At 37.5% G+C, this 19,012-nt stretch overlaps 1 long non-coding RNA gene across 1 annotated transcript; it reads right to left on the reverse strand.

Moving 5' to 3' along the window:
- Positions 1–864: 864 nt before the first annotated feature.
- On the reverse strand, positions 865–18,222 carry LOC113613512 (uncharacterized). The gene is made up of 3 exons (XR_003430282.1): positions 18,092–18,222; positions 2,190–2,260; positions 865–1,341 (listed from the first exon to the last, which is right to left on the reverse strand). It is a non-coding gene; the product is annotated as an uncharacterized LOC113613512 (long non-coding RNA).
- Positions 18,223–19,012: the final 790 nt, after the last annotated feature.

Raw genomic sequence — 19,012 nt, forward strand, 5'->3', positions numbered from 1 at the left:
TTTCTTGTTGCTATTTGTTTTTGATATTTTGTTTCAGAGAATAAATAGAAAAAGAGCATCTGCAGCTAGGAGGACCAATGAGGAGACTGCTGCAACAATTCTGAAGAGGAAATGATGAAGGACTGAATGAGATCTTTGGGGCAAGGGAGGAATAACAAGATAGAAGAGTCATTTCAGAGATGGAGTTAGGAAGACTTGGTATCTCCAAGGGATGGAGGAAGGGGAGCAGCAAGCAGTGCCTGCCTCCCCCATCTTGGGACTGGGCACTGGCAATGTGGGGGCACACTTAACCCACAGAGCCAGTGTCGGGGGAGGTCAAGCAGGAAAAGGACTGGAATCAGTGAAGACAGGACTGGGGATGTAACAGAAGACAGTGTCTGAAGCGCCCACCCTGAGTTTCTGGGTGGTGACCAATGGATAAGAACCCCATTGCAATAGACACCTGAATGCTGACTGTGCCCTTTGCTGATGACATAATGATGAGACAGGCAGTAGCATTTGGTTTTAAGACCAGGAATCTGATGACTGGCCCCAACTCTGCTCTGCCACTAGCTGTACAACCATAAGGGTCTAGTCACTTAATTTCTGTGTTTCAGAATATTCATCTTTAAACTAAATCTTGTAGTAAATAACCTCCAAGGCAGGGTTCTAAACTCCTTTTCTGAGGACTGGACCTAGCTCATAATGAAAGATCCACAGAGAAATAGGGAAAATCAGCATAGTCTCATATAAATATTTAGGGAGACATACAATAACTAAATAACTATAAGGTTGGATGGATGGATGGATGGAGAAAGAGGAAAAAAAAGAACTACAAGGTTGAAACTACATTTTCTGCAAAGGACTTTCTTTTATTCCAAGGATATATTTTTACTTCATTTTTGGTGTTAAAATTGTTCTTTCTTTTGTTAAACAGTGGTGAGAGTTGATAGCAGTTTTTTTAAACGTTTAATTTTTAAACTTTAAGGTTTTTAAACTCGAAAACGTTCCAGACTTCTATAGTTCTCAGGGTTTGTTTTTGTTTTCTTTTTATTTAAAAAATTTCTTATTCTGTAAAATTGAACAGCCTGGGAGCCAATTTCCTAGCATTTCTCCCAACTGTAGAGGCAGGGACCAGGCTACAACAGCAGAATATTGTTTTCTTTTTACAGCACCTGCCCCTGCCCCTCACCCTCACCCTACCCGCTTGAGCAGCTGTTATCCAGCAAGCACCAATGGCCCACTGATGAGTGGAATGTGATCCCATCCCAACCCAGAAATTAGGGGATTTGCTTCTGGGGACCTTCAAAGAGAATCCACATTTTTTTGGTCTTTTCTCCTTTATTCCTTTTATTCTCTCTCCTGCACCAAAAACAAAAAATAAAAGAAAAAGAAAGGCAAGCAAATCAGTGGGAGGACAGAAAATTTGTTCTCCAGATGATATTTCTGTTCATCCTGGGATCCTTTAAACATCCAACATCCCAAGCCAACTTCCCCCCACCTACCACTGGAGCTGAACCAAGGTCTCCTGTTACATGGCCATAGAACTGTCGGCCAGGACAAATTTTTTCCTTCCAAAGAGTCATTTGAAGTTGGAAGGTATAGAGATTGGTTATGCTAAAGCTTCAGTACATGATCAGATAACACAGATTAAGTTGATGTATGACAGGATCTCACACTATAAGGCAGTTGTGGGATACCCCAACTGAAACCTCAGAAGATACAACCATTTTCCTCCTAAAGGAAACTAAAGACGGTATCACAAAGTTATACACTGTCCCTAACCCTATTGTGTACCGACTAATCATAATAGACATACTAAATAATAGCTATTATTTTTCTGGCATTTACTATGGACAAAATACTCTTCACACCAATCTCTAAAGTAGAAATTATTTCTCTTGATTAGAAAGCTGAGACTCAGGGAAATTAGTTCCTTGCCAAAATTATATAATGAGTCAGTAATGGAGATGGGATCTGAATCCAGATTTGTCCAGTCACAAATCCTAATTATGGCACAATCCAGAGTAAGCCCCTCCCCCGTTGTCCCAAGGTATGAAACCATTGCCAAAGCATAGCAAGACAATGGCGTGAAGAGATGGTCCCTCTTGCAATCTGACAGAGGAGCTAGACCTGTAAACAACGAGTTAGACTACAGGGCACATTCAGAGAAGGGTTATGATGCTGTGGCAAACAAGATGCATTGTTACCTCAGAAAAGCTTTCCATCAGGATCGACATTTGGGGATCAGGTGCTTGGGCTCTGGAGCGACTCAAATTTCCTGCGAACAAAAATGCCAAGATTATTATTTCACAAGAAAGATAGTCAAAGTCATGTTCAAAGGCAGAATTCAGCTTTCTTTTTATGAAACCAGGCTATTAGTCTTTAGTAGAAAATTATCACCTTTTTCCAGATGAGCTTGTTTCTGAGGTAGCTAGTGAGGAAACCACCCCCAGCTCTCAGTACAGGTGACCGAACTGCCTCTGGGCACTGCCATAAACATCAGTAATAAATGTAAGGCCTACCCTGCAGCTTCAAAGATGGCAAAGCACAATCAAAGATGGATTTGCTTTGAAAGGACAAAGGGGCTTGAAGAGGGGTAGGGTGAGAAGAATCAGTGAGGAAAGGGATACCCATGGTTTCTGACTAGTACAAGCAGCAGGACTGAGGTGCAGCATTAAGACAAAGCAGGACCAGGTAACCTGGGGGAGAGAACCCAGTGTGGTTCAGAAAGTCTTGTGAAGATGAAGAAAAAGTTCCAGGTGGAGGTGAATGAGGTTAAAGGAGGATCTCTTAGTCAAAGATGAGAGATATGAGTGTGTTTCAGTGCTGCTGAAAGCAGAGAGGGAAATGTTGAAGACACAGGTTAGAGGAGAGACAGCTGGGGTAAGACTTGAAGGGTATACAGAAAGTTTAAAATAACCACTACAGAGGTGTGAAAGCACTACAACATTAGTAATATGGTGACATCCTGAGCAGTGCTAGGAGCCAGACTGAGTCTAGGTTGGAGACAGTATGGCACGCAGCTGTGCAGCTTCATGTCATCCGCCACCCCTCTGCCATGGGGGCCAGGAGCCCAGGAACAGAGATTGGGGTCTCACCAGATAGGTGGGTACAATAATCACGCCAAGAGATTAGGGAATTAAGGAGGGAAGTGAAGTGAGAGGACATCCCATGTTGCAAGAATATAGTCCTGCACTCTCTCAGGAATTATATTAGAACACTGTACTCAGTCATAGGGGCCCAGGGCCTTCAGGTGGCTTCGGAGACACTACTTGACACTGAACTAGAGTCTCCTCCAGTCTTTCCCTGTGCCCTTGTTAGTTTGTCCCTGATTGGATCAACAGTCTTTTCAACCTTCCCCCATCCCTAGGAATAGCCATTGGGACAATGTTACCTTGGTCTTTATTTGGGAGTCTTAGGAGTGAAAAATGCAGATCTCCATGATCTGGGAAGAATTGGTTTGATTTAAATTCCTGGAATTTAAATTGGTTCAAGATGGCAGAGTAGAAGGACATGTGCTCACTCCCTCTTGCGAGAGCACCAGAATCACAACTAACTGCTGAACAATCATCGACAGGAAGGCACCAGAACTCACCAAAAAAGATACCCCCCATCCAAAGACAAAGGAGAAGTCGCAATGAGATTGTAGGAGGGGCACAATCACAATAAAATCAAATTCCATAACTGCTGGCTGGGTGACTCACAAACTGGAGAACAATTATACCACAGAAGTCCACCCACTGGAGTGAAGGTTCTGAGCCCCACATCAGGCTTCCCAACCTGGGGGTCCAGAAAAAGGAGGAGGAATTCCCAGTGAATCACACTTTGAAGGCTAGCAGGATTTGATGGCAGGACTTTGACAGGACTAGGGAAAACAGAGACTCCACTCTTGCAGGGCACACACAAAGTAGTGTGCACATCAGGACCCAGGGGGAAGGAGCAGTGACTCCATAGGAGACTAAACCAGAACTACCTGCTAGTGTTGGAGTGTCTCCTGCAGAGGCGGGGGACAGCTGTGGCTCACAGCAGGGACAAGCACACTGGTAGCAGAGGTTCTGGGAAGTACTCCTTTGTGTGAGCCCTCCTGGACTCTGCCATTAGCCCCAACAAAGAGCTTGTAGTATCCAGTGCTGGGTTGCCTCAGGCCAAACAACCAAAAGGGAGGGAACTCAGCCCCACCAATCAGCAGACAAGTAGTTTAAAGTTTTACTGAGCTCTGCCCAACAGAGAAACACCCAGCACTATCCACCACCAGTCCCTCCCATCAGGAAGCTTCCACCAGCCTCTTAGACAGCCTCATCCACCAGAGGACAGACAGCAGAAGCAGGAAGAACTACAATCCTACAGTCTGTGGAATGAAAACCACATTCACAGAAAGATAGGCAAAATGAAAAGGCAGAGGATTATGTACCAGATGAAGAAATAAGATAAAACTCCAGAAAAACAACTACATGAAGTGGAGATAGGCAACCTTCCAGAAAAAGAATTCAGAATAAAAATAGTGAAGATGATCCAGGACCTCAGAAAAAGAATGGAGGCAAAGATTGAGAAGATGCAAGAAATGTCTAACAATGACCTAGAAGAATTAAAGAACAAAAAAACAGAGATGAACAATTCAATAACTGAAATGAAAAATACACTAGAAGGAATCAGTAGCAGAATAACTGAGGCAGAAGAATGGATAAGTGACCTGGAAGAGAGAATGGTGGAATCCACAGCAGTGGAACAGAATAAAGAAAGCAGAATAAAAAGAAAGGAAAACAGCCTAAGAGACCTCTGGAACAAACTTAAATGCACCAACATTCGATTTATATGGGTCTCAGAAGGAGAAGAGAGAGAAAAGGAACTCAAGAAAATATTTGAAGAGATTATAGTTGAAAACTTCCCTAACATGGGAAAGGAAATAGCCACCCAAGCCCAAGAAACACAGAGAGTCCCAGGCAGGATAAACCCAAAGAGAAACACACTGAGACACATAGTAATCAAATTGACAAAAATTAAAGACAAAGAAAAATTAATGAAAGCAACAAGGGAAAAATGACAAGTAACATACAATGGAACTCCCATAAGGTTAAAAGCTGATTTCTCAGGAGGAACTCTAAAAGCCAGAAGACAGTGGCACTATATATTTAAAGTGATGAAAGGGAAGAACCTACAACTAAGATTACTCCACCCTCAAGGATCTCATTCAGATTCGATGGAGAAATCAAAAGCTTTGCAGACAAGCAAAAGTTAAGGAATTCAACACCACCAAACCAGCTCTACAACAAATGATAAAGGAACATCTCTAACTGGGAAACACAAGAGAAGAAACAGACCTACAAAAACAAACCCAAAACAATTAAGAAAATGGTAATAGGAACATACATATTGATACTTTTTACCTTAAACGTGAATGGATTAAATGCTCCAATGAAAAGGCACAGCCTTGCTGAATGTATACAAAAACAAGACCCATATATATGCTGCCTACAAGAGACCCACTTCAGACTTAGGGACACATACAGATTGAAAGTGAGGGGATGGAAAAAGATATTCCATGCAAATGGAAATCAAAACAAAGCTGGAGTAGCAATACTTATATCAGAAAAAATAGACTTTAAAATAAAGAATGTTACAAGAGATAAGGAAGGACACTACATAATGATCAAGGGATCAATCCAAGAAGAAGATATAACAATTATAAATATATATTCACTCAACATAGGAGCGCATCAATACATAAGGCAACTGCTAACAGCTATAAAAGAGGAAATTGACAGTAACACAATAATAGTGGGGGACTCTAATACCTCACTTACACCAATGGACAGATCATCCAAACAGAAAATTGAGAAGGAAATACAATCTTTAAATGATACAATAGGCCAGATAGATTTAATTGATATTTATAGGACATTCCATCCAAAAACAGCAGATTACACTTTCTTCTCAAGTGCACACGGAACATTCTTCAGGATAGATCACATCTTGGGTCACAAGTCAATCTTCAGTAAATTTAAGAAAACTGGAATCATATCAAGCGTCCTTTCTGACCACAATGCTATGAGATTAGAAATCAATTACAGGGAAAAAAACGTAAAAAACACAAACGCATGGAGGCTAAACAATATGTTACTAAATAACCAAGAGATCACTGAAGAAGTCAAAGAGGAAATTTAAAAATATCTACAGACAAATAACAATGAAAACACAACAATCCAAAACCTATGGGATGCAGCAAAAGCAGTTCTAAGAGGGAAGTTTATAGCAATACAAGCTTACCTCAAGAAACAAGAAAAATGTCAAATAAATAATCTAAACTTACACGTAAAGTAACTAGAGAAAGAAGAACAAACAAAACACAAAGTTAGCAGAAGGAAAGAAATCATAAAGATCAGAGCAGAAATAAATGAAATAGAAACAAAGAAAACACTAACAAAGATCAATAAAACTAAAGCTGATTCTTTGAGAAGATAAACAAAATTAATAAACCACTAGCTAGACTCATCAAGAAAAACAGGGAGAGGACTAAAATCAATAAAATTAGAAATGAAAAAGACAAGTTACAACAGACACTGCAGAAATACAAAGCATCCTAAGAGACTACTACAAGCAACCCTATGCCAATAAAATGGACCACCTAAAGAAATGGACAAATTCTTAGAAAAGTATAACCTTCCAAGATTGAACCAGGAAGAAATAGAAAATATGAACAGACCAATTAGAAGTAATGAAATTGAGACTGTGATTAAAAATCTTCCAACAAACAAAAGTCCAGGCCCAGATGGCTTTATAGGTGAATTCTGTCAAACATTTAGGGAAGAGCTAACACCCATCCTTCTCAAACTCTTCCAAAAAATTGCAGAAGAAGTAACACTCCCAAACTCATTCTATGAGACCACCATAACCCTGATACCAAAAGCAGACAAAGATATTCCAAAAAGGAAAATTACAGACCAATATCACTGATGAATATTGACAGAAAAATCCTCAACAAAATACTAGCAAACAGAATCCAACAACACATTTAAAAGGATCATACACTATGATCAAGTGGGCTTTATCACAGGGATGCAAGGATTCTTCAATATATGCAAATCAATCAATGTGATAGACCATATTAACAAACTGAAGGATAAAAACCATATGATCGTCTCAACAGATACAGAAAAATCTTTTGACAAAATTCAACACCGATTTATGATAAAAATCCTCCAGAAACTAGGCATAGAGGGAACTTAACTAAACGTATTAAAGGCCATATATTACAAACCCACAGCCGACATCGTTCTCAATGGTGAAAAACTGAAACCATTTCCACTAAGATTAGGAATAAGAGAAGGTTGCCCACTCTCACCACTATTATTCACCAAAGTTTTGGAAGTCCTAGCCACAGCAATCAGAGAAGAAAAAGAAATAAAAGGAATACAAATTGGAAAAGAAAAAGTAAAACAGTCACTGTTTGCAGATGACATGATACTATACATAGAGAATCCTAAAGATGCCATCAGAAAACTACTAGAGCTAATCAATGAACTTGGTAATGTTGAAGGATGCAAAATTAATACACAGAAATCTTTTGCATTCTTATACACTAATGATGAAAAATCTGAAAGAGAAAAAGGAAACACTCCCATTTACCATTGCAACAAAAAGACTAAAATACCTAGGAATAAACCTACTTAAGGAGACAAAAGACCTGTATGCAGACATCTATAAGACATTGATGAAAGAAATTAAAGATGATACAAACAGTTGGAGAGATATACCATGTTCTTGGATTGGAAGAATCAATATTGTGAAAATGACTATACTACCCAAAGCAATCTACAGATTCAATGCAATCCCTATCAAATTACCAAAGGCATTTTTTATAGAACTAGAACAAAAATCTTAATATTTGTATGGAGACAAAAAAGACCCCAAGTAGCAAAAACAGTCTTGAGGGAAAAAAATGGAGCTGGAGGAATCAGACTCCCTGACTTCAGACTATACTGCAAAGCTACAGTAATTAAGACAATATGGTGGTGGCACAAAAACAGAAATACAGACCAATGGAACAGGATAGAAAGCCCAGAGGTAAACCCATGCACCTATGGTCAACTAATCTATGACAAAGGAAGCAAGGATATACAATGGAGAAAAGACAGTCTCTTCAATAAGTGCTGCTGGGAAAACTGGACAGCTACATGTAAAAGAATGAAATTAGAACACTCCCTAGCACCATACACAAAAATAACCTCAAAATGGATTAGAGACCTAAATGTGTGACCAAACACTATAAAACTCTTAGAGGAAAACATAGGAAGAACACTCTTTGACATAAATCACAGCAAGATCTTTTTTGATCCACCTCCTAGAGTAATGGAAATAAAACCAAAAATAAACAAATGGGACCTAATAAAACTTAAAAGCTTTTCCAAAGCAAAGGAAACTACAAACAAGACAAAAAGACAACCCTCAGAATGGGAGAAAATATTTACAAACAAATCAATGGACAAAGGATTAATCTCCAAAATATATAAATGGCTCACCTCAATATTAAAGAAACAAACAACCCAATCCAAAAATGGGCAGAAGACCTAAATAGACATTTCTCCAAAGAAGACATACAGATGGCCAAGAAGCACATGAAAACCTGCTCAACATCAGTAATTATCAGAGAAATGCAAATCAAAACTACAATGAGGTATCACCTCACACCAGTAAGAATGGGTATCATCAGAAAATCTACAAACAACAAATGCTGGAGAGGGTGTGGAGTAAGGGAGCCCTCTTGCACTGTTGGTGGGAATGTAAATTGATACACCACTATGGAGAACAGTATGGAGGTTCCTTAAAAAACTAAAAATAGAATTATCATATGACCCAGCAATCCCACTACTGGGCATATACCCAGAGAAAACCATAATTCAAAAAGACACATGCACCCCAATGTTCATTGCAGCACTATTTACAATATCCAGGTCATGGAAGTAACCTAAATGCCCATCGACAGACAAATGGATAAAGATGATGTGGTACATGTATACAATGGAATATTACTCAGCCATAAAAGGAATGAAACTGGGTCATTTGTAGAGATGTGGATGGATCCAGAGACTGTCATACAGAGTGAAGTAAGTCAGAAAGAGAAAAACAAATATCGTTTATTAACACATATATGTGGAATCTAGAAAAATGGCACAGATGAACCAGTTTGCCAGGCAGAAATAGAGACACAGATGTAGAGAACAAACATATGGACATCAAGGGGGGAAATGGGAGGGGGTGGTGATGGGATGAATTGGGAGATTGCATTTAACATACATACACTAATATGTACAAAATAGATAACTAATAAGAAAGTGCTGTATAAAAAAATAATAAAATTCCATAAATAACTAAATAAATAATAAATAAGTTCCTGGAATTCCCTAGAGAGAGTCTGACAACCTTGGAAGATGTATGAATTGCTGTTGTTGTTGTTCCTTGTTTTCTTAGAAGGAAGGTGGATTTGCATTTTCATTTTTAAATTATGATGTAGTATGTCAACACATGCTTCATATACATTTTATAAAATTAGAGATGTATATAGAGTTCAAAAAAAGTGAAAGTACCCCTTTACCCACAGCCTTCACCCATTTCTCTCTTGCCAGTAGGTAACTACAAGTAACAACTTGGTGATTCATCACTCCTACCTTATTCTGTGCGTTTACAACTTTAGATATACACTTACATATGAATATACATATCTATATTCACGTTTTTCATAAATCATATCAAGCAATACAGATTTTTCTGTGATCAGTTTTTCCATGCCATATAAATTCCTTTTTAAATTTTTATTATGGAATATTTAAAAACAGAGAAATAGAAGATTGAGTATAATAATAACCTATGTACTTGCCATCTAGATTTATGTAACTATTCATATTTTCTATATTTCACCAGATTTTTTGAAGAAATGAAACTTTGCAGATAGAGTTTAATTGCCCTTCTTAGCCCACCCCAGTCCTATTCCATTCCCTAGTTTCCCAGAAGAAGCCACAATCTGGAGAAATTGTTGGGTATACTTAAACATTTTTTTTTAAAAACAACACATGTATGCTTCCATAATCTAATTATGGCATTGTTCTGAGAGTTTTAAAAATGCAGGAATGGTCTCATACTGTACATGGCTTTCTGTGACTTACTTTTCTTCCTCATTAATTTTCTAGATGTATCTATATTAATACATGAGTGCTAATTAACTTTTTTTAATTGTTGGTTTTCTTTGAATATATGACAACTGCTTTATCCATTCTTTTGGTAGATATTTAAGTTGTTTCCAATTTTTGTTGTAACAAACTCTGCTGCTGTGAACATAGTCCATGGCCCCTTGAAGCAGATGTGTGACAGTTTCTTTTAGACACATGCCTGTCCCTTGCAGGACTCTTCAGAACTTTTATTAACAATGAACATTAGTCAACTGTTAATTTTACTGAAAAAGTGACATGCAGGTATGTTCAGTCAAAGAATACAAAGTATCTCTGCAAACAGGTTATGTTGCTTTCTTTGCAAGTGTTGCAGGCTTTACTGAGTCCCCAATTTCCAAGAAATTGGAAGTGAGGAAATAATATCATCTGCTGAGATTAAAAACTCCCATCCACCCACAGTGGATCACAACAAGGATGTTCACAGTCCGTTGAGTGAATGACTCCCAAGCCAGGCAAGATTTAACTGTAACCTGAATGAAACATTCATGTTCTGAAGAACACAGCTATCAAAAACGGCCCTGTCTTCTGGGGAAACAGAAAATGGGAAGCCCTAGGGCAAAATTCAACAATGCTAGTCCAGGTATCATACAAATATAACGGGAAGCCTGAACTACAGATTTCTAAACCAACTCTGCAGAGAGATGATGGGTACATAGTGTTATTCTGTATTCGATCCTGATATTCCCTATTTTCGCCCCGATTATCAACCAAAGACTACATTGGGCATTAGGACTTGGAGTGTTTCTAGTTACATGCCATACTTTAAAAATGTAAAGTAATGAATTGGCATTCTGATATTATAACATTTGCATGCATATTGTTCTTTTAAGTCCCACTATGAATGGGGTCCCTTCTCAGAATGCTGATAACCTCAGGTACGGAACTGAGACCCTAAGCTCCACAACTGACCGGTGGTAAAATATGGGTAATGAATGCACCTGGGTGGGTTCTTGGTCACACCACTCTGGCTCTCTTTTCCTGGGTCTACATGCATGAATTCTATTGTGACCCCGTGCACATGGTTTCTACAGTTTATATCTTCTGCGTTCCAGAAACCCTGAAGAACATCATGTATCTTTTTTCTGGCAAACACAAGTCATGGTGGCTCCAAATCCCAACAATTATAAGGAGGCAAAGTATCAGCTAAGTGGGTGAGTCTAAGTGCATATGCCTCAGCTTAAAAGAAGTTACTGCACCTCTGGGAAATTAAAGTGACTTAACCTTTTCATTGTATTGTATTTTTCTTTATACCTTTATGCAGTTTTTCCTGTGTTACACATTTATACCATCTTGATGAAAAATGGTTATGAGAAATAACATAAGCTAGATATTGAGGGTTATTTGTATGTGGCTTAATTGGTGTTCCAAACATCAGGAAGAACACTTCAAGGGATGTAAGGAAAAGCCACATTTTTGGTTTAGGAAGTGAGAGCATTAAATGACCCATCTTGCAGAATGCTGGGTGAAATAAGATGGTGATTAGAGCAAAGAAAAAGGAACTGTGGTTATACTGTACCCTATGACCACTTTCCCACCAAATAATAATAGTTGTGATAATTACTAGTTTGTTCAAATAAGAATTTGCATCTTTAAATATGTGTAAATCACCAGCAATCCCTGATGTTGTTTCTGATGTTTTGGCATCACATTAAAAAGTTCCAGATTTTTAATGAAGGTCAGATTCCTTCATAACAGGAAAACATCTGTCATAAGCACTATACAAATATTTACAGGGCTAGGCTGGGTAGTATGCGGTCTCCCCTTCCTAATTGGAACTGTGTCCTCAAGAGCAAACACAACAAGCAAACAGCAAACAAAGCAGGTCACAGGGTGCTGATATGAGGGGCACTGACACACCATCAACATGGAAATTCTCCAAGTTGGGCAAAGAAAGCACGTTGTAGGTAGTTCCCAGTTTTTTGAGGTTCTTTGATAGACTCTTTGCTATATGTTATTCAACGAGTGTCTCTCTTCTTTTGTTCTTTTCATTGCAGATGTTCTCTTTTCTCCTTGAGGGATACCTGAGCCCCAGATGTGTTATTTTTCCTTGATAAACTCCTCCACACCTCTATTCTGTCTGATTTAATTCAGTATAGCATTTTCATTTCACCCCACATTGAGATAACATTTATCTCTAACCAGGAATATCTACATCAGTAATGCCAAAAAAGAAAGGGACTGGAAAGATTTGATCAGCTTTTCAGTAAAAAAGATGATAGAAATAACAGAGCCTTAATGAAAAGAAACACCATCTGTCTTCCAACCTCTGTTCCTCAGTCCCATGGTCACCACCATCACACAAAGTGGCTCTCCAGATGTAGATCATTATTCTCTACCAGTTCTCTATAAGTCAGTGGATGAGAGGTAGAATTTTGCTTTTCGTGCTGTAGTCAACCACAGTGACTTACATGAACTCTAAATTAATTATCATTTCCATCAGCTTTAAGGTTTGTGAATCCGTAAAAAGGCCAGAGTCTAGGTGTCACAATGCTTTACTTAGCAATCAATATCAAAGCTCACTCTAGGAAGGCAAGAATCCTTGATTTGCATAGTCTCCCATTATTCTGATTTGCTACCTTTCACCCCAAATGTGGGAAGAAGACAGATAGTGTGAGCTTGGAGACTGGCAGACAAAAGGTCTAATTCCAAATCTGTCACTTCTTGTGTAACCTGAGCTCATTAATAAATTCCTTTGCCACCAGTTTTCCATATCTTAGAAATGGAGTTTTTGCAGTGATAGAGTCAATGTTGTAAAAGCACTTAGCCCATGTTTTAAGCCCAAAAAGGACTCAATAAAGAATATTTCTTTTTCTGCAATTCTATTCCCTCTCCTTCCACTTGCCTATACATTTTAATCCAAACTTGTAAATAACTCATGGGTCAAAGATAAAATTAAAAGGGAAGTTAGAAAATATTTTAACCGAATGAAATGAAAATACAGCATATCAAATTTGAAGGACACTGCTAAAGCAGTACACACATAGAGGGGAATGTATGGCACTCAAATGCATTTATTAGAAAAAAAGGAAAGTTCTCAAATAAATGGCCTGATTTCCACCTTAACTCTCTAGAGAAAGAAGAGTATATTAACTCAAAATAAGCAGAAGAAAAGAAATAATGAAAGACAAAGTCCAAATCAATGAAATAGAAAACAGTGAAATAATCAAGAAAATCAATAAAATTGAAACCTGGTTCTTTGAAAAGATTTTAAAAATTGATAAATCTCCAGCCAACCTGATCAGGAAAAAAATGAGAAAAGACACAAATTACCAACATCAAGAATGAGGGAGGTGGCAGCACTATAAATTCTACAGATACTAAAATAATAGTAATGGTATACTTTGAACAGGTTTATGCTAATAAATTCAAGAACTTATGTGAAATGGACAAGTTTATTGAAAGACACAACTATCAAAGTTTATTCCAGATGAAATAGACAAGTTGAAGACCATATGTCTATTTTAAAAATTGAATTTTTAGTTAAAACATTTCAACAAACAAAATTACTTTCTAGCAAATTCTATCAAACATTTAAAAAGGAAAGAATATCAATTTAAGACAAATTGAAGAGAAGGGAACACTTCACAACTCATTCTATGACGTCAAAGTCAGAAAGATACCCAAGCCAAACAAATACATTACAAGGAAATAAAAACTATAGATCAATGTCCCTCATGAATATAGATGCAAATATTCTTAAATTTTAACAAACTGAACCCAACAATATATAAAAAAGGATAATACATCATGACAGGAATAAGAGTGCAAGAATGGTTTAACATTAGAAAATCAATCAATGCACCATACAATCATCTCAATCAATGCAGAGAAAGAATTTGACAAAATCCATCATCAAAATCTGATAAAAGCTCACAACAAACTAGGAATATAAAGAAACATTTTTAATCTGACTAAAGAGATCTACAGAGACCTACATCTGACATCATACTTAATGGTAAAAGATCCTATGCTTTCCCTCTAAGACCAGGAACAAGGTAAAGATGGCCACTGTTGCTATTTCTATTTGACATTGTCATGAAGGTTCTAGCCAATGCAACAAGGTAAGAAAGTGGAAAAAGATGCCCACACTGGAAAGAAAGAAGTGAAACTATCTTTATGCACACATAACATAAAGTCTATATAGAAAATTTTATAGAATCTACAAAAAGTTGCTAAAATTAATAGGTAAGTTTACCAAGATTATATAAGATTAATATATAAAAATCAATTGTATTTCTAAATACTAACAATGAACAGTTGGAATTAAAAATTTTTAAATATCATTTATAATAACAAAAAATATGAGATAAGTCTGACAAAAGAAATGAAAAACCTGTAGACTGAAAACCACAAAATATTGCTGAGAGAAATTAAAGAAGCCCTAAGCAAATGGAGAGATACACCTTGTTCATGGGTGAGAAGACTCAATACTTTTAAAATGTTAGTTCTCCCCAAATTGATCCCAATGAATATCCTAGCAGGCTTTTTATAGAAATTGACAGTCTGAGTCTAAAATTCATATGGAGATGCAAGGGACCTCAAAGAACCAAAACAATTTTGGAAGAAAAGAAAAATATTGGAGTATTCACACTGCCTGACTTCAAGACTTATTATAAGGTCATAGTAATCAAGACAAATGTGGTATTGGTTTTAAAATAGACAAATATACTAATGGAACAAAATGGAGAGTCCAGAAATATACCCAAACATATATGATCGACTGATCTTGACACAGGTACAAAGGCAATTCAGTGGAGAAAGGATAGTCTTTTTAACACATGATGCTGGAACAATTAGATAGCCATATGCAAGAAAAACAACAACAACAAAAAAAGGAGCCTTGTACCGAATCTCACACCATATGCAAAAGATTAACTTAAAATAGATCATGGACCTAAATGTAAAACTTAAAACGATAAAAATTCTAGAAAGAAAAACAGGAGAAAATCTTTGTGACATTGAGTTAGGTAAAAATTACTTAGATACAACACTGAAAGTACAATCTATAAAAGAAAAATTTGATATGTTGAGATTCATCAAAATGAAGAACTTCTGCTCTTTGAAAGACATTTATTAAGAGAATGAAACAAGACACAGATTGGAAGGAAACACTTGCAAATCATACATCTGATAAAGGAATCTTACACAGAATATTTTAAAAAACACCAAAAACAATAATAAAAACCTAAGTTTTTAAAAATAAGTGAAAGGTTTGAGCACATACTTCACCAAAGAAGACATAGGAATTGTAAGTAAGCGCACAAAAAGATGGCCAACACCATTAGTCACTACGGAAATGTAAATTAAAATCACAGTGAGATACCATAATATATCTATTTAAATGTCTAAAATTAAAAAGACTGACCATTTCAAGTGTTGGTTAGGATGGGTAGCAACAAGATAAACAAATGCCATATGTTTATATAATGGATAAACAAATGCCATATGTTTATATAATGGAATACTGTTCAACAATAAAAGGAAGTGAGCTACTGATACACAAAGTGACAAAATGAATCTCAAAATATAATGCTGACTGAAAGAAGCCAGATTAAAAAACATAAATATTTTATGATTCCACTCACATAAAATTTTAGAAAATGCAAACTTATCTACAGTGACAGAAAACACTTCAGTGGTTGCCTGGGGACATGGGGTGAAGGGGAGAGGTGGAGGGAATTACAAAGGGGCACAAGAAAACTTTTAGGAGTGATGAATATGTTCACTATGTTGATTTTGGTGATGGTTTCACAATATCAACCTTACCAAATTATACATTTCAAATACTCCAGTTTTTTGTAAGTCAATCATAGCTCAATAAAGTTGTTAAAATTAATTAATTAAAAAACATTATCCAAATATCAGTTAAAAATGAATATCCTAAATTAGAAACCATGTAAAAATATGCCTTGAGGTGCACATGCCCTGATGAGTTGGTCAGTGGAGACTGACTTCATCCTGGCCTCCCAGTTTGGGGCTCACTCTTGTTTCTTCTTGTGTTGCAGTTGTTGATACTGTTACTCTATTCCTCTACCAGCTGTGTCTCTGGTTGGGGAGGTGGGTAAAGGATCTCATGTGATCCCACAGATTCTTCATACCCTGAAAACAATTTTGAGGTTCCATCACCCATCCTCCCATAACCACTTTTCAAATGAATAATGATCATTTTATCTTTTTTTCAAAGTATTATTATTGCTCTTTTTATTAAGCTGGTTGTGGGTACATGGGCATGTGTTTCACTATTATTATTTTTTTAAGCTGTATCACTCTACTGTATACACTATTTTATGTGTATTATTTTATTTTTAACATTTTTAAATTTTATTACAATTTTTAGAGGTTACTTTCCATTTACAGTTACTACAAAATACTGGCTATATTCCCCGTGTTGTACATCCTTGAGCCTACCTAGCCCCCAGTAGTTTGCACCTCCCACTTCCCCACCCCTATTTTGCACCTCCCTCCCACTGGTAACCCCTAGTTGGAGTATATGATGCTAAGTGAAATAAGTCAGACAGAGAAAGGTAAATACTGTATGATATCGCTCATATGTGGGACTTTTAAAATATAGCAAACTAGTGAATATAACAAAAAAGAAACAGACCCACAGATATATAGAATAATGATCGTTTTAAATGCTGCCTCTTATTAAACGTCTACTACGTGCCAGGTAGTTGACATGTATTACTGCAAATGCTCACAACAATCCTATGATATATATAATTTTCTCATTTTTCAGATGCATTAACTTGACTAAAACTGGTATTGATAGTAAACAATGGGGATAGGATCAGGACCTAGACTTGCTCACTAAAACGTAACTCGCCAGATAAATTCCTCGTGGTGGCAGATAAATCAGTGCTCTGGTGGCAGCACAACTGTCATCCTTGATCAAGAAAAGAAACAAACCAGATAGGAGTGGAGCACTTGGACTTGCCCCCCTCTGGGTGTTTTCCCCTTCAGGCTTCAGAACTGGCCTTTGAAAAACGTTTAGCCAAGTCCTGAATGTGTTTTACCAAACACTTTTCCCTTGATTTTTAAACCCATGTGTTATTTCAGGAATAATAGAAACCATATGTCTCTGACATATTTACACTTAAATCATCAAGAGGTTTTGTCAGAACTTTTTGATGTCTTCTGAGATTTTTTTTTTTTTAATGAGACCCTCCTAGAAGCAGCAAGTCCCCATCACAAATAAACAAATTAAAACAAGAAGACTGACTCAGGACCCAGTTTCAGGCTGGCCGTGTGGGACAGACTTGAGACTGGGCAAACTGTATCACCCTTCCCTTGTCTCAGGAGGAGATGAGAATAGAATTTGGTGTCTAATGGTCATTTCAGAGTTTAATCCTGTTTCTAGCTTCAGATGAAACCATGAAAACTTGCATTCAGTGAGAAACTCTACAGATCAGGTGACATTGCAAAACCTGTTCTTAGAATATTGGAAAACCAAATGCAAAAGACAGAAGGCAAATCAATGTACCAGTTTATGAGATTTGATGAAGCTTAAAGCCTAGATTGAAAGACCCCTGAGAAAATGACCCCTTTGCAGAAGATGTGATCGCAGTTGTTCAGGCAAGCTGGCCCGTGTTATTTCTAACAGCTGTCCCAGCACACCAACAGCCTAGAGCCTTCCTTCTTGTTGGGGATACTGTGCTGAGCTCACCCATAGATCACACAGCCTGGTCCCCTAGAATTTTTCTGAAGACAAAGATAGGTTAGTGTTTCCAAAAGTCGTTTTCATAAGGTCAAGTACATTGGAGACAAGCCAAGTGAACTTTGAGAGTCAAGGCATTGTTCTCAGAGCATCTCATGGCATCACCAGGATTGTGCTGGTGATGAGTGGACAGAAACAGGTGCTGGTTTCAGATCCCAGCCCTTCTACTTACTAGCTGCGTGACCTTGGCAAGGTCTTTAACCTCTGCAGCTCCTTCATCGCTAGAAGGACCCAAGAATGGGTTGGTATGTGAATTCGTAATACTGACACGCATACAAGAGGCTTGTAATAAATTGAAGTTTTCATCCTGACACCTGAAAGAGTGGAGAGAAAAATCTTTAAATGTTGATTCAAAGGAGCAGCACTTTGTGTTTCAAGATCTTGCTAATACACTTCATAAAACACATTATAAAAATATACAACCATTAAATTTGAGAGATGACATCATGGTCCAGTGTCTCGCCTTCCCTGCTCAGAATCCTCACCTGGACTACTTAGTTTTCAGTCCACTAACAAGTATCTGTTTATCACATAAGGCACTGTTTTCCATATCCATAGAGTATGAGGTTATCCATGTCTGTGTATTTTGATATTTTATGTGTCCTTAAGAATTTTAGAGCTGAAATGTTGCCCAGTTTTGGAAATGAGGAGGAAACTGAAGTCAGCAATGTTGAGGGACTTGTTCAAGGTCACAATGTTATTTATTAATGTTTGGGGATGATCTTCCAGGCCAGTGTTCTCGCCACATCACTCCAGTTTCCAATCTGCAGTACCCTTTGTGTTTGTTCTTCTCTTCTTTCTTTTAAGCACATTACTGTATTTAAACCACAACCCAGAATCAATGTGCTCTATTAAAAAAACACGCTTGTCAACTCCACAATTGTACCTGGCCCTCTCAGCCTAGGATTGTGGCCAGAGCGTGAGGAAAACTCCGTCCTGGGGGACTACTCAAAGCATGGGGCCAGTGGACTGTTAGGAACACTGCAGTCGGCTGACACATGGGGCCGCCTGCTTGTGATTTCTAGAGAGCTCGAGGGAACTGATGGGTTTGGGAAACATTTCTGTAGAATTTTGCTAATAGAAAAAAGAAAGG

Source organism: Aethalodelphis obliquidens, unplaced genomic scaffold (genome assembly GCF_003676395.1).
Source record: "Aethalodelphis obliquidens isolate GAN/ISIS:26980383/991018 unplaced genomic scaffold, ASM367639v1 scaffold88, whole genome shotgun sequence".
Taxonomy (NCBI): Eukaryota; Metazoa; Chordata; class Mammalia; order Artiodactyla; family Delphinidae; genus Aethalodelphis; species Aethalodelphis obliquidens.